Source organism: Drosophila gunungcola, assembly GCF_025200985.1.
Source record: "Drosophila gunungcola strain Sukarami chromosome 2R unlocalized genomic scaffold, Dgunungcola_SK_2 000011F, whole genome shotgun sequence".
Classification (NCBI taxonomy): Eukaryota; Metazoa; Arthropoda; class Insecta; order Diptera; family Drosophilidae; genus Drosophila; species Drosophila gunungcola.
In genome coordinates this window covers 903246-928760 of record NW_026453169.1, presented here as the reverse complement: position 1 = coordinate 928760, position 25515 = coordinate 903246, and the positions used below count along the sequence as shown (strand labels likewise).

The 25515-nt window shown below is 40.7% G+C and overlaps 1 long non-coding RNA gene across 1 annotated transcript; it reads left to right on the top strand.

The window, feature by feature from the left end:
* The first annotated feature begins 23419 nt into the window (after window positions 1-23419).
* LOC128255573 (uncharacterized) lies at window positions 23420-24912 on the top strand. Its single transcript, XR_008267673.1, has 3 exons — window positions 23420-23686; window positions 24253-24334; window positions 24474-24912. It is a non-coding gene; the product is annotated as an uncharacterized LOC128255573 (long non-coding RNA).
* The last annotated feature ends 603 nt before the right edge of the window (window positions 24913-25515 follow it).

The window sequence follows — 25515 nt, the reverse complement described above, 5'->3', positions numbered from 1 at the left end:
TTTCTGTGTGTGTGAGCCTCTGTTATAGATAGCAGGAAGTTTGGGGGGGTGGGAAAAGGACCTGCGGACCGAGTTGAGTCGGAGATGCGGCGGCTTCCAGTGTAAATAGCATAAAAAATGCGAGTGCATCCGCCATATGGCCCCCGACTCTTGCAACACCTAGTCAAACTAATTTTGGAATAGTTTTCAAACAACATTTTACAAAAACACCCTTAGATTGAAATTCGACCAATATATAGTTCACTGTTTGAATCCGATTATTTATTCATTTGCGTTACTACACCTAATTAAACTGCTGTATTGTTTAATACAATTTTACGATTAATTCAAATAAATGATTTCATTACTTATGAATAATAGTATTTCAATTTCTTAACAATTTTTTTCGTTTACTTTTTAGAAATGTTCTCCTTGTTAAATAACAAAATTTAAGTCCATTTACTATCAGATGGCATAATTTTAGTACTTATTTATTTATATTTATTATTTATTATCTTTATTTATATTTATTATCTTTATTTATATTCATTATACTTATTTATATTTATTATCTTTTAACAGATGACTTAAAATAAATGTTAACAAAAAATCATTTATTTTTATTGTTCTGTCCTGTCGACTATATTTATAGACATTGTTAGCTTGACTGCCGACTTAAAATCTATAAATTTTGCGAATTATATCAATAATAATTCAAGCTAATTTATCTCTGTTACTTAAACAAGACCTTAAACGACACTTAAGGCAATTATTGTTTTCCGAGTGTACTAGATTTTTAAAATCACTTATTAAGGTATCGAAAGTAAGGAATATACGAAATATTTTTTAATTCATTTCCAAGCTGACCCATCTTAGTCGTTTACAGGGTATTGCAAAGCACCCAGGCTCTCTGTTGCAATTGTGTGCTGCTGCATCCTTCGACAAAGTGTGTATTTGTATCCACGAGCAGGCGTGGCATCATACTCGCGTGTGTGAATGTGTGCTTATGAGTTGTCCGCGAGTGTGGGTGTGTGTGGATTGTGCGGGAAAACTCACTCATAACGCGTTTGGTGCTCATTGCATTCGTGAACTTTATTAATAATGGCGCCAAACAACATGAACACCGCCGCATCAGAGCATCAGAGCTTCAAAGCTGCGGAGCATCAGCATCAGTATCCCCGGGATCCCATCATCCGTGTCCGTGTCCGTCCGTTTTCGTTTGCGTTTGCAACGGGAGTTGGAAAAAAAAGGTATGCCAACTTATAACATACATATAAATATATAGAGCCAGCCTTAAAAAAAAGTGGCACAGAAAAAAAGTGAACGGAAAGGAGAGCAAGAAATGTGCACTGCAAATTATTATTTTTTGCCCGCGGCTGAAGGAGTCTGAGCTGTAGTCTGTTTAATATGCGTTGGTGTTTTCCCTTTTAGGGTGTGGCAGCCGTATCTGTTGTGTGTGTGAGAGCGGCAACTTCAACACTTTAAGAGATGCCTAAAAGCAGGCAAGTCATCAACGACGAACGACAAACGACAAACGACGAACGACGACAGCGATGATGACCATAATGATGATGATGATGGCATTAATAATTACAGCCAAGCATACTCGCATGCAAGCCAAAAGACATTCATCTTTTGCCAGCCAAAAACTGAGTTCCGGGGGATGTGGGCATCACTCAGTCAAAAATTTCAGCGCGTCAACTCGAGTTAGGCGATGTGTGTTGCTGTGGTGTGAGAGTGTGCTAATTACAGCTGACAGTTGGTGTTTTTTTCCCCAGCTTACATAACTCCCTACGACACTAAGGAAAAAACTTACTTATATTGTACTTATACTTTCTCCCATTCGATTGCGCCTTTGTGTTTTCTGGGAAGTAAAATCAAGTTGTCTAACCATTCAAAAAGTCTTAAAATTGTTTGTACAAATAATGATTTGGCTCATTTTTCTTAAAACATATGCCTAGTGCAACTAAAATCTATATTGGTTTTAATTAAGCAGAATGTTTATTTTTTTCTGACTCCAACTGCTTCGTTATAAACTTTGAATTATTTATTTTGACTTATTATCCGGTTCACACATACAAGCTTTTTTATTGGCCATCTATTTCGTGTACGGCAGTAAAATGACATTTATTGAAAGCAGACTTACATACCTCTTTTATTGTGAATATAAAATGCAATAATTAAGATTTGTTATCAAGACTTTTTGTTTTTATTTTATAACTTTGGCTTGAATTAAAGTTGAAATTCACTAGAGTTATATGAATTGAATGAGATTAAAACCAACAAAATGTAAATATACTTTGTATCTATCAAAATACCTTTCGTTGGGGCAAAAGTATGACAACAATATGATAAATATCTTCAATATCAGGCCCAGAATAATCACATTTTCGCTGTGCACCACTTTATCCACTTCTTTTTGGCATTTGTGCGCCACGTGACGTATGAGCAATGTACGTGGGGCAATTAATGAGCCAAGGCAAATGGGGGCGTGGCTGCCAATTAGGTGGGGCGAAACTCGTTTATTGATTTCTGTTGTGCTCGCCTAATTGAATTTATGTATTTGTGTTCAATTGCATTGCTCCGCAAGTCCTTTCCTTTTGCATTTGCTGCGCCTGTTTCATTAATTAAGTGCTCCCTGACCTGGCAAAAATCAAAAAGTTAACATTATAAATTACAAAACAGCGGCACGAGTGGCCTGCTAACTGGGAGCTGTATGCTGGATGCTGGGAAATGGGAAATGAGGAAAAGCGGAAGAGCGGAAAAGCGGAAAAGCGGGAAGCGTACGGACAAGGAGCAGTCTGAAAGCTGCGCTGCGAAAAACTGTCAAGAGTCTCATTAATTGAACAAAGCATTCGAGTGTGCGGTGGAGGGAGCGGCAAAGATTGGCCGCTGCAAATTACCAGCGGTTCGAGTGGAAAAGCGGGTGAAAAACTGACCAGGAGCAGCAAATGAGCAACCAATTTTTACACAGAAATGATGACAACCCGGAGGGGGAAAGGGAGTGCGGTAAAAACTGTGGCAACTTGGTCCGTTCTGTTTGTTTCTCGTTTGACTGGTGGAAAAGTTCGTCCCCCGTTTTCCCGCTTGCTGTGTTCTGACTTTTAAGCAGTTCTCGGGCAGCCAGCGGAGCGACAATGATGATGCAGGACAAACGGCGGGCGGAAGGAACACTCCTGCGGGAGCGGGAGTGGGAGTGGGAGTGGAAGCGGGAGCGGGAGCGGGAAAGGCAGCGGCGGAGCGGGAGCATGGCGCTTTGTGTGCTTCCGTTTCCGATTTCGTTAGTTTTTTGACTTTGCGAGGACGACAACGTTGGGCTGCTGCCACTGCTACTGCTACTGCTAGTATTTCACTTTAGCCAGCTTCCTGTAGGAGCTGCGCCCTGGTAGAGCCTGGAACACCCTGGTTCAACCATTTGTACACCCCCCAGCTGGTCGCCCGCTCCCCTGCTTATGCAATGAAATGTTTCGCAAAGCGGCACTTAAACGTACTTCTTGCCACAGCAAATGTGTTTTGGCCCCCCGACTCTCGGACTGGCAATTTCATTTCTGAAGTTTACTGGCCAAACGAAAGGAGGAGCTGCATCAGCGTAATTGCGGTTATTTCACCTGGCGAAAATAAAACAAAATGCAGCCAGGTGAAAACAAGTTGCAATTTGTAGTTGCAAACAGTTCAATTTCACTCGTTACCCATTCCAAAATAAAAGGCCACCCCGTGTTGACAGGCCACGCCCATCGGATCTGTGGCTGGGCTGGGCTGGTCTGGGCGGAGCTAGCCAAGCGCCTTAATTCCAAACAGAAAAAGTCAATTTTCTGGTAAATTTGTTGGGACTCGTTAGAACTCCTCAATCACTTAGTTTTCTATTTCCGAGCCGTTTTACTTTCCGTTTTGTGTGTGTGTGTGTTTGTTTGAGTGTGTTTGCTGTTGGAGTATCTTTAGATATATGTGTGTTTGCTCTGCTTTTCTTTCGATCCTTTTGGGGCATTTCATAAATGCAGCCATAAATCAGGTTTCAGTTGGCCACGAATTGATTTTTTAACTTTTGTCGCTGACTTTTTCCGGCGTTTCTTCTCGCTTTTCCATTTCCTTTCTCTCGCCTTCCTTTCTTTTTCTTTCTTTCACGCATTCTTCATCGCATTTCTCTGGCTTGTTGCTTGTTAGCCTTTAAAAATAAATCGTGTTCAATATTTTATGGCCGGTCTTATTCGGGTTCTTGGCTTTTAATCAATTTTTGTGTCATTTCATGCCAATTATTTTCCCCTCTTTCTTTTGCGTGTAAGACATTTTTGCCGTAGGTAAGCGATTTTAAATTCCGGGACTTTAATGTCTTTAAAAAACGATGGTTGAATCTTAAATCTTATTTTTAAAGTCTACATTGAGAGTAGATATATGAATATTCACAAGTCTGTGCAATCCAATGGAATTAAACAATTATATGCCTCTCACCATTTTGTAGTTTGTATTACTAAATGTTTAAAGTTGTTTTTATGAACTTCTTTTCAACCTAAATTAATTGGTTACCAGATATTGTTTTAATTGTGTACTCTTTATCATACTTGTTTTTTTTTAAATAACTCTTTCTTTCCGAATTTACTCAGTCAAAATATAAATAAGTTATCTTCTAAAATAACTTGACGTTTATTGCTATTATATAAGCAAGCTTAAAAAGTAATTAAATGGACGAATAACTACTTGATTTGCTGTGCATATATAGCCATTTTAGTTGCTCTCCTGAGCAGCAACTATCGCTTTTCTCTGCTCCCTAGCTTTTAATGCCAGCTCAATCAGGATAGAAAGGCTTTCTCTGCCCGGTGGAGAGCCACCTGCCCCTTTCTTTCCCTTCCTCTGTCCGCGTCTGCCTCCACTTCAATGGTTATTGTCTTTGTTCGGCATTGTCCATCGATTGCTCGATAACACTCGACCGAAGCGTTGAAGTGCAAGTGCAAGTGCAGCTCCACTTGGCTGGGGCAAAAAAAAAAATGGGGGGAAGATGGAGCTGCTCTTGGCCAAGTTTAAAGTGGATTTCCGGTTGGATTTGTTGCGGTTGCGTGTCACTGGCATCTCCGCCACCCGTGTGGTCGTCTATTGACTGCATTCGCTTTTATGTCTTCCGGCCAACATAAACACTTTACTGGCTGTCGAGCAGCGGAGCGAAGTTTCGCTGACAGTCATGGCCGCAAAACGAAAAGCCCGGTGACAAATGTCCTGGCATGCGAGTGGAAAATGTGCGTGTGCTTTAGCGGGAAGGCGGGAAGGTGGGGGGGCCAAATGTGTGTAAAAGTTGGCAACTTTTAAAACTTTCACAGCTAAACGCCTTGCAGTGGCTGCCGTTACCTGGATGCGAGCCACTGTGTGTGCTTGTGTGTGCCTGCCATTATTGCGTTTATTGGCTTAAAGTGTTTGACAATTCATTAAGCTGCAAACGGGGCGCCGAAAATGCCTTAACCCGGGCGCCAGGGCGTAAATTGCATTTACCAACTGGGGATCAGGCGGAACAGACACGTTAATTTGGACTCTAATCTCGGGCAACAAACTTGGCTACGACTCCTCGATGTGTCAACAAATCGCTGGAATTAAATTGGTTTTGCATAAACACTCCGGGGGGCAAAACAGGCAAAACAGGCAGAGCCGACAAAACAGGACGACAAGGACTTAAGACCCCAAGTATGCAACATCAAATTGTGTTTTATTTTGCTACAAATATTTCTGCTGAGCCAGGCGGCACACACAGCACACACAGCACACACGTGTCCAAACTATAAAATAATAAACCAAATTTGTTGTGCAAGTTTAAGTGAAAATGTTAAGAGTAAAGTTTCGTTCGTAGCACCCCGAAAATGAAGACAAACATTGTTATCACCTACGAAACAGAGACGGAGACAGAGGCGGTGGGATTTCCAGGGTATTTGAGGGGGAGGTTTCCAGGGGTCAGGACCTCAAAGGGGGTCTACGTGCAAATAAGTTAAGCAACAGAGCAAGGCAAAATATTTATACAAATAGGTTATGCAAACAAACTTAGACAAAGTCACACAAGCAAAAGACGCAGAGCAAGATGTTGGGCCAAGAAGTTGGGTAAATGGGTCCAGCAGGAAGGCTGAGGAAAAGCACACAGCACGCACAACACGACATGAGACTTCGTCCTGGCGCCAGGACCGCTGCAGGACATAATGAAGTTTGAGCTCGACTCAATGAAATGTCAACAGCGGCATGACGATAGATGATAATGGTCGCTGATAAAAAGTGATGCCGATGGTGGTTGGAAACGGTGATGGGGCTGGGTAAATTGGTATCATGCATTGCCAACTGCATTACAGACTCCACTAATTAATTGCCATAAATTAATTATGATTCGTTGGCACTGAAACTCAGAGCTAGACTTGGCCACATTGACTATCGATTACAAAACTTCAAGCATACGCATACATATATGTAGGAGTTATTGGGGGGGCACATAAAACATGCAACCGCAAAATCTATAAAATTTATTATCAATAAATTTTCATTAGTTTCGTGTAGCAGTTAGAGAGGAACAGAGGACTCTCCCTTTTTACTCCCCCCAAATCCTTCATAGCACTCCAACTATAACGAGCTCTGTGGGTCGTGGCCAGTTGACATAATTTACAATTTTAGTCAGAAAAAGCACAGACACACACACACACGCAGAGCCACCACCAACAATACCACAATAGCCCGTACCCCCTCCCCGCTTTGCAACCCCTCTAAAAACCCCAACAAAAGCCTTCGATAAAACCCCTTTAAAGTTTGTCGTTTGGCTGTGCCAAAGTTGGCCAACAGCGAATCAACAGTAAATGAAACATCCAGTTGGGGAATGGGGAGGCAAGGGTTAAAATACCTCCACTAAAACTATTAGTTTATTTTGTTGAATTTCTCAAATCTGATTTCTGGGAGCTAATAAATTCGGAATTTAGCTAAATTTAATGGAATGCGCAATTATGTTTGTCTGCGATATTGTTTTCAGCATTTCAGAATGCCGCTGAAGGCACTATAAGCATTATTAAATTTACAATTATTTAATAAATAAATTTTGCCAAATGGACAAAAAGGTGCTTAAAAACTAGGGAGCACTGCAACCAAGTCTAAATTGTACAACTTTCTGAAGCGCTTAAGCTTATCATTTGAAAACATAATTTTTAATTTCTTAGAGCAACATTATTTTATTAAAGGAAATTATTTTAATAAAACAAAGTTGTTTTTATTTAACAAATTTTCTATTTTGTTTTTGTTAAAAAAAAGTCATGATTAAATCTCTTTTCACTTTTGTCCTCAAAGTGTATAATAATCATTTGAGCTGAAAAACAAATAAAACCTTTTATTTACTATTTTCGTTAAAGTTTTTATTCGAATAAAAAAAACTAAATATCCCAGTAGTCCTTAAAAAAATTGAATTGAATAACAAATGAAAAAACAAAACAGAACAATGATTAAGGTAAATTCTTCTTCAGAAGCCTTTCATTAAAAATGTATAGCTAAAGCTATTTTGCTCGGCGACCCTTTTCCCCGGGGTTGTTATTTTTAGTTTTCAAAGTATAACAATTTCTACCTAATCGTTATCGGTTTTCGACTGTTTCGGTATCCCTCAAAATCAAGTTAAGTTTTTATTGAATAAAAATTGTAAGCCGATACTTTTTGCATTTCCCCATCGTCATTCAATGCAGCATCAGCATCAGCAACAACAACAACAACATCAACAGCAACAGCAACAGCAACAGCAACAGCAACAACTACAACAGCAACAGCAACAACTACAACTACATCAACGATGATAGCAACAGCGACGCCATTTTATTTTCTCTTTGTGCCATTTTTGCTTTTTTGTATTTTGCAGCTCGCTTTCTTTTGCTGCGAATTGTTGTTGTAGCTGGCGTATTATAATGCCAACTCATATTGCGCTCGTTATCCTTTTGTGTATCGTCGTGCAACGGAATTGACCCTTTTTTTTTGCCGCTGCGTGATGTCACCGGGGGATGAAAAGGGTGGTGCGGGGGGGGGGGAGGGGGGGTGTGACAGGGTCAGGATCTGGCAAAAGGTAACACGCGGCGATGGCAACGGCAGCGGACTGCTAAAGTATCAAAAGTGATGGATGACAGGTTAATATGCGGCGACATTTTCATGCTGATGCTGATAAAATTTTCGTTTTGCATGCGGGCACCGCACCACTAGTGCTGCTATCATCGGTGGTGTGGGAGTGGCTGAGGGTGTGGAGGGGGTGGATCTGGGTGGGGACCACAACCGGATCACGGCCATGTCGCCGGTCCTGCTCGGTGACATTTTAAATGCGCAGCAGACAAGTTTAATTTTACATAGCCCCGGCAAACGTTCAAACAAATTAAGCGGAACATTTTCTCTACACCCTTTCTGCCGCCCCCTCTGTCTGCCTCACTTACCATCCGCTGACTGAGTGAGTGAGTGAGTGAGTGAGTGAGTGAGTGAGAACACGAGACAATTGCATTAAATTTGCCTGCACAACGGTGCGTATGCGTAATGTTTAATTGCCGTCAGCAGCTTCATTAGAAGAGCTGCTAAATAACTGCCAGTCAACCAACCAGCGACCCCCTCCCTCCCTCATTTTGTCTTTATTCGTCGTCCTGCAGGAGCAGCAGCAACAACATCCTGCCAGCTCATCTGCATGCCGTTTGAATGTGCAACACGAAATGGCTAACTGACTGGCTGGCAATCCGACGACCCAGGATTCCGGGGAGTCGCCCTTCAAGTTTGGCTGAATACACACAAAAAAAACAAACATTGCTAATAAATAGATCAAAATTATATAAGATGAGATAGAGAGAGTTTTAAAAAAAAAAGCAAACCGCCAATTGTATAGAACTAAAATTATACAAAAATTGTTGTAGTAAAAACACGAAACTGAAATGCCTATAAATGAGTAATGATTAACTAAAATTTTATTAATAGTTTCGATACTTATTTTAATATTAAATTAAGCAAAATCTGTTCATAAAATATGTAGCATGTTCAGTAAATTCAAAAGCTTAATTTGGTCATTTAATTCTAGGAATATAAATTAAGTATTTGTGTGTGTTTTTTTTCCGTGTTTAGTAGTTTGTGGCAGAAAAGGGCCTGCTTCTCAACGAGCGGCATTCAAATGCTTTGGAAAAACTTCCGCTCCATTAGTCTGCCTGTTTCCGGCAGCGTTTTCCTAGCACAATTTACGCAAATTGATGTCATCGGAGGGAGGAGCCCTTGCCCCCTGCCCGGTCCAATCCCCCCGGATCCGGATCTCCCCGATGGCATTCAGAGCATAACCCAGAGCGTGCGTAACTCGGCAAATGAAGTGAATGAATGAGTGCATGTTGCAGGCCGGATGACTAGACATTTTGGGGTCAATGCGGGCAGCCGAAGGGGCATCCACAATGGGGGTTTGTCGACCAAGATGTGTTGACATATTCCACAAAAGGGTGGCTGCACGCTTTAAGCCAGCAGATAAGGCAGGCGGGAGTGCCCTCGAACACCTGGCAGTGGTTCAATTGGCACTGCCAGATATGTACCGAGATACTTGTAATTTAAACAGATTTGCTCGGATGAAAACAACTTTATTCTCGAGCCGCAAAAAGTGCAACATCATGGCAAAAAGGGCGAGCACAAACAAACAGACGACAAACTCGCAGGCAAACTCGCAGACAGAAGGCAGCGAAAAACTCAGCCAACAGAGCCAACACAGCCAACTTAGACTTCGAGTGAGTTTGGAAAGTCAAGTGCGTGTCGCTCTTGGCAATCCCAAAGTTTGCCATGTGTGTGCGGGGAGTGGGTGCTGATTTACAAATATTTACCTGGCACCGCTAATGCCGGAAGCACTGCTATATGCACTCGCTTAATCAACTTTAGATGGTTTCTGCTTCGCAGATAGCAATGCGGCTTTAATCGAAATGTTTGCAAACGATTGGGATTCGTTCGACCGGAGGTTAAAGCCATGCAACTAATACATTTTAATTATACCAATTAGCCTATGGCCCGAAAAATGAACCTAAATGGCCATATCAAGGCACATTTAAGTCTGCATCTAAACGAGAACATCGCCGGTCATTAAATTAGATGCATAAATTATGGGTCCGGTGTGGGGCTTTATAAGCAGATTAGATAATGTTATTAAATAAACGTGTTATAGTTTTAGTCTAAATGGTTGAGTACTAATATAAAAACAAAAAAAAACTAATTTTGAAATAATAATTTTGCGGTCATACATTTGTAAAATTTGATTATTGAAAGCATTTTTCTAATAATTGGAGTAAAATTTTATGCAACGGGCATTGGTATTTATATTCTAATTTTCTTCACATGGTATAAACATTTGCGTTATGTTTTTGACTTACTGTTCAGATATACATCAAGGCAACTTTATTGTTAAAATTAATTTTCTATCAATAAACGAACACTATTTTCTGTTGCCCATCCTTATTAAATAAGTCACAATTCCAGATTTTAAATTGTTAAAAAGGATTTATGTAAGCTTTCATAAGCCCATAATTTACTCTAATTTCTTTTAAGTCGTTCAGTGCTGTTGTTGATTTGCTCAATGAAACATTTCCAATACTCATAAGAAACACGCCAATTATTTATTTACGATGATTAATGGGAGAATTTAAATTGCTCATAATTTATTAATTTGATCAATCAAGGACAACGTTTGAAGTTATGTTTTGGCAGTGCCTTTTACTGTCAAATTCCTGAGTTCCATTTACTTGTTTATGTTAGTTTATTTACCTGCAACAATTTGCATACTAATGCGCTGCAAAAGGATATTCTTGCCGCAAAAAAGCACACATTTTACAACTTATGAGTGTGACACAAAGTGGTCGCAAAGTCCTGACTGCAAATGCAAGTGGAGTGGCTGAAACTGGCTGAAACTGGCGCCAAGTTCATTTGGCAGTGGCTAAATCTCGGCACCTTTTGGCCTGCTTTGCGTGAAGTTCATAAACCAAATTGCATTTCATTGCCAGAGCTGGCAGCCACGTAAATTCGCCTGTTACTTGCGTTGCGAGTGGAAAGTTGCTAAAGTTTTAGCCGCATAATCTGCCAGGGCAATGCCATAAATATCCAATGGCCTTGTGTGAGTGTGTTTCTTGGATGCAGGAGGATTCACGGTGTTTGTGTGTGTGTGTGTTTGCTGGCCTGGTTAGCAGGTTAGTGGTTGCAATCGATCTATTAAAGGGCTCCAAAAGGAGCTCGTTATTAAGGGCCGCCTGCTGAGTTCATTATTTGCCGCTAGATCCGCAGAACGACTTGGCCCATCTTGCACCACACTATCTGCTGCTCACTCGTGTGTGCAAGCCATCGATTAAGCCGAGCAGACGGGCGTACCTGGCGTATGAGCAATGCTCTTGGCCCGGTACCCTCTCGATATTTGCTCCTGCTTGGGGTTTTTTATTTGCACGATAACTTGTGGGCCTCGCGGGAAAAGGCAGCACTTTCAATTGAGAGACAACAGCAGCACCTGGCGGAATTCCTCACGCGACTCCCCCTTTATTCCCCGAATTCCAGCTGCAGCAGCTTAGCCCCACGGAGGATCCTTCCTTCTTTTCACTTGAATTGCCGGCAGCATCGATTGCACGTACTTCTCGCCCGGCTCCTTCTTTCACCTCCCCCCAAGGCCCCCGAACTGCAATAAACAAACGGATCCAAAGGGGAACAGGTCGGTTGTAGGGGGGTGTACTACGAAAGAACAAACAAAAGTGCACAATTCCCGGGCGATTACAAGTTGGGTCCACAAAGTGTCGGCATCTCTAGGTGGCGGTGGAACTCTCAAGTTTGATTCTTGGCAAACATTTAACATTTACCGCAAGCACAGCAAAGTTTTCTGTGGCATTGTTTTTAATTTATCTAAATTGAAAAGTGCAACAAATCGCGCAACTTAAGGATGACCGACGAAACCAACAAGAACCAAGTGCCAGACAGGACATTGTGTGGCTCAATGGAAAGCTAAGCTTAGAGAAAAATCTTCAGGAAATTTCGAAAAATTACATTCTTGGCAAATATCTCACTACTGAGTGAAAGGGTCGCAAAAACAAAACACGCGTTGAAAAATGTCTTTACAAAAAAATACCAAATTTATTTTAAAGGCAGTATTACTATTTTTATACATTCCAGTTATTTTAACATACTTTCTTAAATATATAAAAACATGACAAAATGTAAAAGTTTCGTAAAAAAATACAATTTTATAAATGTTTTGCTTAATTTGATTATCAACATTAATATCAAACTGAGCGCCAGAAAAATTTATTGCTGAACTCAACCCGAGTTTTTCTCGTAGCACATTACAAAAGTTTATTTATGTTACAGGACATTAATATTAATTTATATAAATTAATTGACATTTTTCAAAAATATTACATTTTTAAAATTTAAAACGCACTGATAATATTTATGCAATCTCGATTTGTGGCTTGTTACTTAAATACATTTACTAAAAATAAGGATTTATTATTAAATACTTTGTTTGGGTATTTATATTGCAAATGGAGGGAAATTTAAAAGTTTTAAAGCCTCTCAGGAATTTCTTTTATTTTGACATCAAAACAAAACAAACTAAAATGTACTTTATTATAAATTTTAGTTTATAAATATTATAAATATTATTTAAATTATAAATATGTTTAAATTTTATTTAAGAAAAGCAAATAAGGTCAAAAAAAATAATTACATAGCCCTCCAAGCATTTTTTACATTATTTATAAAGTCAACTTAAAAACATATTGATTTTTAATCAAATTAGAATTCTATTTAAAGTGTGACTAACGCTTTAAAACGTTTTCTCAAATTTAGCTATTTGGTGAAGGCATAGGTTACCTTCGTTATTCAGCACTTTTAACGTGACTTAAGGTTTTATGTTATTAATTTTTTTTCTGAGTGCATTGAACCTAGGTAGACAGCCGCAGAGCGTAAAGAGCAAGACATTTGCTGAAATAAAATTTCAATTTGCTTGAATTTCATTTGTGTGTGTCCGTCCGTCTGAGACTTTTGCTCCCGTGTGATTGCGATGGTGTGTGTGTGCCTTGAGTATCTGTGTGTGTGTGTGTGTCGCTGCTTTATCGCCTTGCCAGTTAACGTCAGCTTGGTTTACCGTTATGCTTGGCTGCGTACGCTGCGTCCTGGGTCCTGAATTCTGAGTCCTGAGTTCTGAGTCCTGAGTCCTGCGTCCCGCGCCTTCAGGCCACAGCCACTCGAACTTGCCAACTATTTGCCGTATGTATCTGTATCTGCTCGAGTATCTGTATCTGTGTGAGCGGGCAATCCTCCCGGGCGGGTGTGTGTGTGTGTGTGTGCTGGTGTGTGTGTGTGTGCTGGTGTGTGTGTGTGTGCGAGCAGCAAAAGTATTCCCGCTGGTGACGTTTGTTGATGGTTTCCAGGTGAATGCACGAATTGCGTTTTCGTATTAAATAATAAATGAATGTTGGATTGTTTTTTCGCCCCTTGCCGGCAGTTCCACGGTCCACGGTCCTTGGTCCTTGGTCCTTGGTACTTGGTCCTTGGACCCTGATTCCTGATTCCTCCCGATTCGCTGCTCTGCCATAATTCCAGCTGCCCTCGCTGATTGCCGCTTGTTCGTTCTGGTTTCCGTGCTTATGCTCATACTTTCTGGGCCCGGGCATTTAATGTGTATTTTGCTTGTTCCTTAAGTGCCGATGGTTTGTTTATTAAAGCGTCTGCGATGTCACCGCAGGGAATTGCGTATAGCCATTGGTCTTGGCTCATTGTTGATAATTAAAGCGAGAGCGATATGTGTGCGACGCTCGAAGGGGCATGGAGGAAGCCGGGGTAACTGTAGCTGCCACTTGCTGATAGATTAACCCCGCAAAGAATGTGGCAGGCCCTGCTGAGTGGAACTTAATTACCCGCCAGGAGGTGACCAAGAACAGTGCTCGTCAAAGCTCTTCTTCCGGCGCAGTGACATTTCGCTGGATCGCTTTAATGGATTCAATTTGATGGCTCCATTATGGAGCTGGCCTCCAGGAAGTTTCCTGGCTCCTGTTAAATTGCATTCAATGCTTGAATCTTACCTAAATATGAGTTTTAGTTGTTACTCTTCATTACTGAAAAACTAAGATTATGCTCAAATTATGTTGACTTTAAGAAGGTTTAATTTTCATGATCTTAAATCTGCCTTTTACATTTTATTTAAAACCACACGGCTGTTTGTATTTTCCTTACTTTTATTTAAAATAAAGATAACATTCCTTTTTATTATGCTATCTTTCATACCCTAAGCCAAAAAAAAAACAATTTTAAATATATTTTGTGCATCTGAATTTAGCTGAATGTCCTGATAAAAATAAGATTACTAACAATTTACATTATTTCTGTCTGTAAATAAATATATTCTGTAAAAAACATTAAATTATATCACTTGCTCCTTAAACAAGAGTAAAAATACAATAAACATCTCACTTGATGCTGTTTTTTTTGGCGCAAAGATCAAATTGTTTGTGTATTTAATTTATGAAATTTACTAAATCGAAAACTTTAAATAGTGAATGTAATACCATTCAATAGGGACGTACAACAAACAATTAATGTTTAATAAAAATACATATGGATGTTCAATTGTTTCAGCTTTAACACAACACTTACATAAAAATACTTCATTTGATTTAACGAAATAAGAAAATACAAAAGCATCATAGAAAAGTTAAAAGTTGGATGTGCAAATATTTAACCACAAGACTAAAGTGCTCTGCAGAACCAATAAAAAATAACACATTTGTTAGATAATTGTTGATAAACACTGCCAACCGCCATTGGCAATTATTTGCGGTATTTAAAAATTGGAAAACAGACTGTGACTCCCCAAAGAATCCTATAAAATAACAATAATTGCTTTACCATAAATGCAGATTTTGCTTCTTTTTGTTTACCCGAGGGAGATAAATAGATCAACGTGTTCAGCGCGATGACAATATTGAATTTCGGTAAATACTTTTGGTATTGCATGGGCAAAGAGCAATTAATTAATTCCGCAACCACAAAACGCAATGTAAATGTTTAAATATCGCAGCTTGATGGAATTATATCACAAACATAGACGAAGGGGAGCGAAGAGTGAGGGGAAGCAGCATCAACAATTTAATTTCATTTTTGCGCACGTTCAATTTGCAATTTACTCTTGCAGAAAGAATGAAACCAACAGCAGTTGGGCGATTTTTGTGCAACGTTAGCTGCTAATTTGAAAATGATTTTGCACAGAACCACATGGGAATGCGGATTTACAGGGAATCGGAATCGGATTCCAGACTCCTCTAGTTTGTTTTCTGTTCACGCTTTAATGCACATTTATCCACTATCCATTATATTTTTTTTTCCATTGCACAGGTGTGGGATGGGACTATAAGCCATCTAAAGCTGCTCTTTGAATCAAAGAGTTAAGGGTTTTCATATAGGCCTATTGATGACATGGTGATACGAGCCCTTATCAGTTCTCCGTCCAGTTGTCTCATGATGCACACGGGGCGAGAGAATGATAAGGGTACGAATGCACCGACCAACCCTGGAGGTCAGCCAAGTTTTTCTTTACAAAATTTGCACACTTTTGACTTGGATACTTACCCCCTTATCGAGAAGTCCTCTCTCTATTATTGCCATCAATCAATCATTCGCGCATCTGTGTGAAAAGTTGGCAACCCAAATGGTTAAACGGCTGACAAAACACTTCCTGGGGTTTGGGAAAGGTGTTAAACAGCAGCTGGCGGAGGAGCAAATGAAAAGCCAAAACTAAAACTAAAGAGAAGAGAAGTCCTCGGCTGCTGCCTGCCAACTCATGTGCATAATTCATTTGCATAACGCATATGTATATAAATCAACTGGGCGCACACACATACTCGTGTGTACATGTGTGTATATGGGGGGCGTATAAATAATTCAACAATCGACGGAGCTCCAGAAGAGGCTCTCGTTTAAAAACCCTTTGCTGCCTTTCAAATATTTTTCAAACGCTTCTAGTTGAAAACTTGCTAATTGATTTACTCTCCGATTGAGTTCGATTTGGAGTAGTCCTCTCCAGAGTTTTCGGCTGGGCTTTTGATTTCAAGTGGGAACGGGCATTTGTGTTTTTTACCAAATCACATTCGGGGCCAAATGCCAAGCGCGGCATTTAAAATTAGCTCTGAATCGGAGTCCCAGTCTCGGCCCGTCTCTCTGGTAATATAATGCCCCTGATATTGCGGATATAAACTAGGAGGCCACCGTGATTCCACGCTCCACTGTGCTCACCATGTTCACTGTGTTCAGTGTGTTCACCTTCCATGGCATTCACGTTCGGAGCTCCCTGTCTCGCTGCCTGCACGTTATGAATTTCCAAATGGAATTTGCTCTGTAGCCGCTGTTCTTGTTGTTGCTCTGCAATAAATCAAAACTATGCAACAAAACGCGGAGCAACTCCTGCAGATCCTGCTGCCATGCCATACTATTCCATGCCTTGCCATGCCATGCCATGCCATGCCATGCCATGCCAAAAAGGATGCCAGAGGACTTATCTCTGCCCCGTAAAACGTAAAACGCTGCCATGTATAAACCAGCCAGCTGGTTTGCCTCCCTGCAACCATGCCACCCTCCTTGCCTTTCTGCTTTTTTCACTGTTGCACTTTTACGGTTATAAATTCCGCCCCCAGACGGAGAGGGGCAATGTGGGCGTGGCACATAAAACCGGACACATGCTTTTAATCTTCGGCGCAAACATGCTCACAGCTCGCTGATGCATGGCAAAGGATGCTGATGCTGATGCAAGGAGTTGCAGCTCCTCGTCTTCATCCGGCGGAAGTTAAAGCGTTTTCCCCAGTTGCAGCTGCACCGCCTGAGTCCTGTCTGTGTCCTTTTCAATTAGCGCCTCCCTGAAATTGGCCAGAAAATATTCAATTCTTGCTTAGTGCTGAAATTTACACGAAAAGTGAAAGAGAATGGGGCGTTATGGGCCGAGTGGGTTATCCTATTCCTGGGAGAATTTTTGGGCGCATAAATGTCGCTTATCGGCTTTTATGCGCTCTTTATGAGTGAGTGGCAGTGTGATTGTGAGCATGAGTGTGAGAGTGTGTGTGTGTGTGTGTGTGTGGGGACAGGACATGGCCAGAATCGTGAAAGAGGGGCCATTGTTTGCATCTGGGTCGTGCGGCTGCCGCTTTGGCCAACCAATAATGGCAATTGGCCGGGTCGGGGGTTCGGTTCGGATCGGATCTATGGGGGCTTCGGGTCGAGGATACGGCTGCTCCTGCTGCTATCGCCAACGGGCAGGACACGCAGGACGTGTTGTCGGTGCGGCACCTACTGCGTTATCGGGCCTACTGGTGGCAGCCCAAGCCCAGGTGCTTTAAATTTCCCAACATGTTGACCAACATAGGAAGGAAGGCCAACATAAACGGGGGGAGGAGGGATGGATCCAGAGTGTCAACATTCATGGGGGCCTGTGACATCGAATACTGAGTTTTTATGCGCTTCCGTTTCGAAGTTCTTAGTTTGGCCCCACTATGGCTATGGAAAATCGAGCATTTAGCGCCAACGTTATGAATATTGAAACAATTTTACGCTTGCCATTTTGCATTTTGAATAGGTTGTGCCTCGTCTCTTGCCTTTTTGGCATTTTCCTGTAGTGCGGTTTGGCTTTGTGCTGGCTTTTCTGGGTAACTTTTTGGTCGCCTGGCTTTGGTTCAATGCAGTTGCTAGAGGGAAGTTCAGAAAGTTTCAGTGGAGTAAATATGGTAAATACATAAAGTATCTCTGGTGAATTATAAATTGTTTAGGAGTACAAATACAGACGTTTGAGCAGTTCATCCTTTTAAATCAAGACAGCTTAATTATATCTATGTTAGCATGCAGATAAATGTCTTAACTGAATGTGTCTTTGTTTGTTTGTTATCTAAAATCATATATTTCAGTTATAAGCTATATTTAAAATGGAATATAAATTAATTTGTTTAAAATGAATTCTTCTATACACAAGTATACAAAAACCAAGATCAAAAATACCTAAAATTGTATAACTTTTATCATTACTGACTTTCTTTGAAAATGCACCAACTTAAGCTAAGGCAAACACATTCCAATTCCAATTTCTCATTTTTGGCTTTCAGCTTTTGCCGAGCACATGAATCATGGCAAAACATTTGCCCGCAATTATGAATAAAAGTTTATTTCTGCTTCTTTTGGCTCGCCAATTTGTTCAATGGAAATCCTGTAGAATTTGGACAAACAAGAAGTTAATATTTATTTGGTTTTGACCAGAATGTAAATGGGGAATTTGCTGGGCAAAGAATCCGAAATGCCATTCGCACAGAGGTAAATATAAAAATCAGTTGATGAGTGGAAAATCCGAAATGAAATATGCTCGAATCAATTTACAAGCTTGCCGTTGATGATGTTGGTTAGTTGGTAGTTGGTAGTTGGACCATTGGGCTGTTGGTCTGCTGATTGTGTAGTTTGTGCGTAGGCCAAAGTGGACATGGCCTGTTGACATCTCACATCGCACACGGCTTATCGGATATTTTCATGTGAGCGATGGCGGTGTGTGTGTGTGTGTCTAGATATGCAAATGCGTTCGCATTTGAAATGAATTTGGCATGCAAATACCGAGTCGTGCACAGAATCGTTCCAAATGGTTCGAAATGTGGAAATCAAAACAATCAAGTGAAGCGTTTAGCCCCGGCCACAAACTACAATGAAAGAGATGGGGACACTCGGCGCGAAAGAGATGGGGGCGAAGCGAGACAAATGTCATAAATATAAAATCAAATGCAAATTGGAAATGCAGACGGAGAGGCAGCGCACAGATACAGATACATATCGAGATTTAGATACATTTTGGCTCAACTGAATTGGAAAGGATTTACGAAACATTCAAATTGCGCCAGAGCGAGAGGGAAACAGTGAAGCAGAGAAAGACAGAAAGACAGAAAGAGAGAGAGATAGCGTGACATGGCCAGAATATTTGCATTTAATTAGCAGAAAGCCCGGGACAGCCAATTGCTGGTAGATGGGCTTGAAATTTGTTTATGGACAACTATTAACATTTTCCAATTACACAACTCGCTCATAAATTATGCCATGCATATGTAATTGTTTTGTATACCCCATTTTGCCCCCCGATTCTTTGCACTTTGTTTGTTGTTTAATTAAGTATAACTTTGCTATGGGCAAATATTCAATAAGCAGGCCACAAAACCAAATCAACGGAAGTTGTTGTTGCTGGCATTGCAATGGCAATATTCGTGTAATTAACATTAAATCATAAATGCCACAAAATGCTCCGGAAACGTGCAATAGCCCGTGGATAAGCCCAAACTCAAACTGCAATTCAAACCAATCCGATTCCAAACCGATTGGTGCCAAAACTGTTAGCCCATATTACGGATCGTGTTTATTCTGGCAACTTTGTCACCCTTCTTTCAGTTTTATATTTCTTGTAGTCAGCACAAAAAGCTGAGCTTTGGAATGTGTCCGGGAATCGTATTTCTCGTATTTTGCCGTCTCCGGTTGGTTTCTTTGAATTGAGATTAAACGCCAATTCCCAAGATTTAAAGCTCTCAGCTCGGGGAGTAGTTTGTGGTTCTCTGATAAGACTGCCGGATAGGGCATACATATATGCTAATATGGGTGAGTTGAGCTGGCAATTCGGACGGGAAGCCAACGGAAGGCGATAAAAAGTCGAGTTGCAGTTGCAGATAACTATGTAGCTCGGTGACATCAATTGAAGGCCATTGTTTGCATAATTGATGCCGCTCAGCTCATTTGCCTACCAAATGCCTCCGAGAAAATGCCAATCAATTGGAAATGTTTTCAGTCAGACTCATACCCCTACTATATGCTCTGGATCAAGACGCTAATTAATCATTGCGACTGTGGGGAGGCAGCAAAGTCAATTTAATTGATGGCAGGACGAAACCGGAGCCACCGGTAGGACGAACCGCAGCCCCAGTTACATGTAAGATCCTTTGCTCTTCGGTTTCCCAAAGATGCAGGCCTGTGTGATTTGCATGGCTAATTTGACAGATTACATGAAAGACATTGTGTCCCGTCTAGATTACCAAACCACACACGCATGACCAGGCCAAATTTGATTAATTGCATTTAATGATGCGACAAGCAAACGAAGAAATCAACCAAAAAGGCATTGAACTCAGCTGAGATAAGGGATAGCCCTTCGATGGAGAAATGTGAAAACAACCAACTAACAGCCATATAAAAAAGTATTAATGTAAATAGCTTTAGTCTTTATTATTCAATTTTATGAAGAATAATATATTTGAATGTTATTTTAGAGTAATAAACATTAACTTAAAAGAATGTTTCAAGCTTTGATATTTTTGTTCAATGGGAATAAATGTAAAGTGGTCTATGTTTCTTAATGTGCAGATAACAATGTATATAAATAAGTAACAGATAAGTAAGAATTATAATGAAAGGCAAAAACGTGTTCGAATGAAAAATATTTAAACAGAAAACTTTATTTTGAGTGACTTCTACTTTTTTAAGGAATTAATAGTTATGGAAATAAAGTATCGTTAATCAGAAATACATTTCTTTTGGCAGTGTGTCTCGTAGAAGTGACAGTTAGTCCCTCCGCTTTTGGCACTGTCAATAAAACTCTTCCGCCTGTCCCAACCCCCAGACCTCTGTCCAAGAAACGCCCCCTGATTCGCCTAGGCACATAGCCCATAGCCCATATTTAAGTTGAGTTGAGTCGAGTTGAGTTGCTGCTTAACTGTCCACTTCCTGGCGTGGCCCGCATAGCGGAAGCCAAAGCTCAGGGGCGTTTCAGAGCTGGGTGCGGGGGGATTTCGAAAGGGGCTTTCCGAAGAGGAGGTGGCCGATGTTTATCGGAGGGGGGTTAGCAACAACGGGCATGTGGGGCACATGGGGCACGCGGCAGCTGGCTGGGAATGGGGTATACGAAATGTATGTAGAACGACGGCGACGCCGACACTTAAGCGATAAGCGACGGGCAACAACGTCGCGCATTTGAATTTCAATTAGAATTTTAATAATCGAAGCAATGAGTGTGTATGTGTGTGCAAGTGTGTGTGCGAGTGTGTGTGCGAGTGTGTGGGTAGCGGGGCCAATGCGTTCAATGTGCGCATAAATTTCGCTTCCGTTGCCCTCCTATTACCCCTCAATCAGGCAACTCTTTGAGCTATTTGGAAATTGTTTTGTTGTCTCGGGCGAGGGAATTTTATTAAAATGTTCGCACGCAGAGGATGTGGAAAATAAATGAAAACATAAACAAAATTAGCTTGGGGCGGCTCACGAAATTAGCACAAGGACAAAGCCGACAGCGAATCCCGCAAGGATATTAAAAAAAACGGTCGACATGTTGCTAATTTTTTTGCACTCTAGCTCCTGCGTAATGTAATGAAAAAATGTGGCGCAACGAAAACAGGAGAACTAACTAACAACAAACAGACAACGAAATCCCCGTGGGCAAACAAACAATTCCTGAAAAAGCGAAAAAAAAACAGTGAAAAACGCTGGCAGGCAAAATAGCAAAACGGCAAAAAAAGCAAAAATGCAAAAAAACCAAAAAGGCAGAAAAGAGGTGAGATATAGAGAGCGATGGCTCAACAAATTCATTTGGTCGGGAGGAGGGTCTCTCTACAGAGTCGCATATTCAACAGGAAAATCCCTTAATTGGAATAAATTAACTGTTATTGCTGTGGCATCCACACTCACACGCACCAGACACAGATACACCGCACAGTAACAGATACAGATATGTACGCTACTATCATTTGCGCTGCTCCCAATGGGGCATGCATGTATGTAGTTGTATCTGTTTGTTGTGTGTATCTCACAGCTCGCTTTTTTCGCTCAGCAAAGAGGGAGCCCAAAGCAGACATAACAAATTAAATAATATGATAAAAGCGAAATTTATGACACGGGAGCGGGATAGCGAAAGTCGAAAGAGGAAAAGGAAGCTCTGCCAAAAAAAAAAAAAAAAACAGCACGGTTTGACAGCCACTGTTCTGGTTATGCTCAATGTTTGCGGTCGAGAACTTAGCGCGGTTCAAAGTTCACACACAGCACTTTTGGACGGAGGAAACTCGAATATCCTGTTTCCAAGGGATGCCAGGGATCTCTGGCCGAAGAAGTTTGTCTTTTTGGTGCTAATGAGCAGAAATATAAAACAGGATATGTCATTAAAGCAAATGTTTCTTATTACGCTGGCCATCTCTAACTTGCTCCATATTCTTTGCTTTGAAAAGGTTTATCTTTGTTTAAATTCACATTTCGTAAATTTTGTAATGAATTACGATACTTGAAACATGGTTTCCCAAAAATAAAACTTTATGTAAATTTCCTAGCACATTTTCTAAAAAAAAAAATCCGACTCAATATAAGTAGGTTTGGTTTATTCGAAATAGGGATAGTGAACTGAATTTGCATTCAATATAACGGAACAAGTTCCAGGCTTTTAATTTGGACTATACATCTCACATAAATAAAATTTAAATGACACTTTCAAATAAACTATTTATATTTAATTTGATCGGGAGAAATTAAATATAAGTAGTTTATTTTTTATATTTTATGAAACTTATCTTCCTTTTTTTCTAATAGATGCACCCCTGTTATAAGAAATCTGTTTGAATAGGATCCCTGTGAAGATCTCTTCTGAGATAAGAACCCGAAACGTCATGGACAGGAGGCCGTACAACGACATACCCGTTCCCCATCTTGTCCACTTTTCTGCCCTCTTTGTGTCGCCTTTCTGAACGGTTCGTTTTGGTTCTGTTATGTGGCTTTCTTATCAGCTCGCTGAGCAATTTGTGGGGAGATAAGCGTATGTATTTTCGGTATTACTCGCACTGTTTGCACTGCCTTTGTGTGCGTATACGTGGCCATGTGGCAGGCGGAGTACTTGAATTACGACGATGAGTAACCGTAGATCTGCCCAGATTGTAACTCACCCGAATGAAATTCCACTCTCCTCCATTGCTGATCCATTTGTTTCTGGCTTTTCAATTAACTCCCGCAGATCGCTTAATTGTTGGATGGTTTTTATAGTTCTCCATGGAGGGGCGGCAATGGGTTGACTCGTTGGTTCACGCGATTGGGCCAATTATGTGGTTCAATTGACAATTGATGGGTCTTTATCGCAGTAATACATTCTTTTTCACTTTCAGGATGGGGGTGAGTAGTCCTTTACCCCGCTTCGTCCTGTTCTCCACCAGTGAAGCGCTTTTCCTTACATTTCTGTTAGAAAACGTTGCTATTTAACATTCTGTTCCTCTCTCGGCCAGCGCCGTCGAAAAACTGTTGTCGCCGCAACTGTAAAACGAAAGAAACGGTCGAAATTGTATATTTGAAACGGAACAGGGAACGAAAGGAAAGAATAGAGAGTGAGAGCGTGAGAGAGAGTGTTTCGGTTCCATTACGGTTCTGCTTATCAGTGATCGCTTGTTGCGCCTGCCAGAGCGAGATGGCCTGATGTATCCACCCTCTCTCTTGCACATTATTCATAATTCTTTTCTTTTTTTTTATCGCGTATTAGAACTATACACACGATTTAATGCTCATGAAACGACAAAGAAATCTGCAAAAATCAGGAATATACAGAGAGCCAGAGAAAACGCCAAGAACATTTGCAAAACACATGTCAATGGCATGTTTTTTTGTTTTTTTTTCAGTTTTTAGACCCTGGGATTTGCCCACGGAAATCCTTTTGTTTGCGTCACAGCATGCGAAATGCTATAAAGTACGTGGGATAAGCGGGAAAGTGGGTGCATAAAAATTAGTCGGATGAACAAAGTTTTGCTGAGCGCGCAGCTAAATATTTGAAATTTCAAATTGAAAACAAAAAGAAACGGAAAACGGAGCAAAGATGAGCAGGCTGAGATTATTCGGCATATGCAAATTTTCTCTGCTTTTCTCTATCCCTCTCTCTATTTCCCTCGAGTGTCTGACGTATGAATGCTGATGTCAAACTGCCCGCCTTTGCTCTGCTCTTTCGTACATCTTTAAATATAAATTATACATATCCATGAGAAAGACGGGAAAGGGCGAGCTAGAAGAAGAAGAAGAAGAGGACGGAAGATGCCACTGCCATATGCAAGCGTTTGCCGCTCTTCCTCTTCCTTCAAATGGGGGCAGCGTCATCAAGTTTTATGAGCAATTACAACATCTGTTGAATATCGCGATACTCGCACAAAGACTATGCCACTAACACAAGGACAGCAACCAGCATGGAACTGTTTGGCTTTTTTATTCGCCATTCCTGCACAGAGAAAAATGGAAGTGAAAACTAGACACTCTTCTTTTTAGGATACTCCAGCCTGTACTCAAACTTCTATAATACGGACCAAAAGATTTTACCAAAACATGTTAATGTTAAGGGGACATCGAGGTATGTATACAAAAGATTTCTTTAATTCCACTTGCTATTATTAACATTGTTACAACATTGCCAATCCACTGTATATGAATACTTTTCTATAATATACCAAAATTATTTTGATCCTATTTTTTTTTCGGTGTACTCCAAGTGGCGAACAGATCAAGTAGGAATATGAGTACAACAATGAAAGCACCGAAAGAGACAAAGAATCGGTGAAGAGTGAGAGGGCACTGAGCAACCCCCAACCAAAACCACTTGGCATTGAACTTGGCTGTTCTCTTCTTGCGTTCGAGAAAAGGGAACATCGCGTCCTGGCATTGATTGAGCTATTGAATTAACATTTGGCAATGATTTACAAACAAATTCAGATAATGCCCTCGAAATCGAGCAGCGTGGGCGTGGCCCTTTGTGCGTTTGGAATTTCAAGTAACCATTATACCGAAACTACTCCAGCGAATGATTCGCAGAAGGAAACCCACTCAAGACGGAAACCCCTGGGGGAAAACATGGGATTAAATATGATATTTTCGGGGCAAGGTTTATGGTTTCCTCAGTAGGTTGAAAAACCGAAATAATGTTAGAGGACTATAATTACTTTGTATTCTGATGCAACAAAAATCAACCTCAATTCGTTATTTTTAAAAAAATTTTCGGGGAGCAACATAATTGTTTTTCAGTAAGTTTTTGGCCTCTCTTTAACATCAATAAATAGTTTTCACAAGCTGGTAATATTAAATTATTAATGTGATACTTTAAACTCAATGGAATCCAAAGCGAATCACATTTTCCACACTTAACATCTACCGAATCGACCGCTGCGAAATCCAAAGCTTTTACGGTTCTCGTAGCGTTGAGTGCCCCTTTTGGAGACCCTTAACCCGGTTACCCTTAAAATGCACCAATCAATCAGGAAGCGGGTAAGGAGCGGTACGCGGGCAGAGGAATGGCGACAAAGGATGCAGTGCCAAAGGCGGAGTGAACGGAATCTGTCAAAAAGTGGTAAATGAAACTCTTCAGATGTCAGTGAGCCATGAAATTATGCGATAATTAATTTCTCATACACAAATCCCGTGTCGTTTTGAATGGGTTTTAGGGCAAAGATGGAGGGGTGCGAGCGATATTCCCGCATTCCGAGTGCATTGTTTGCCTGGCGTTTCGTTTGCTTTTTAGCGATTTTTCAAATACATTTT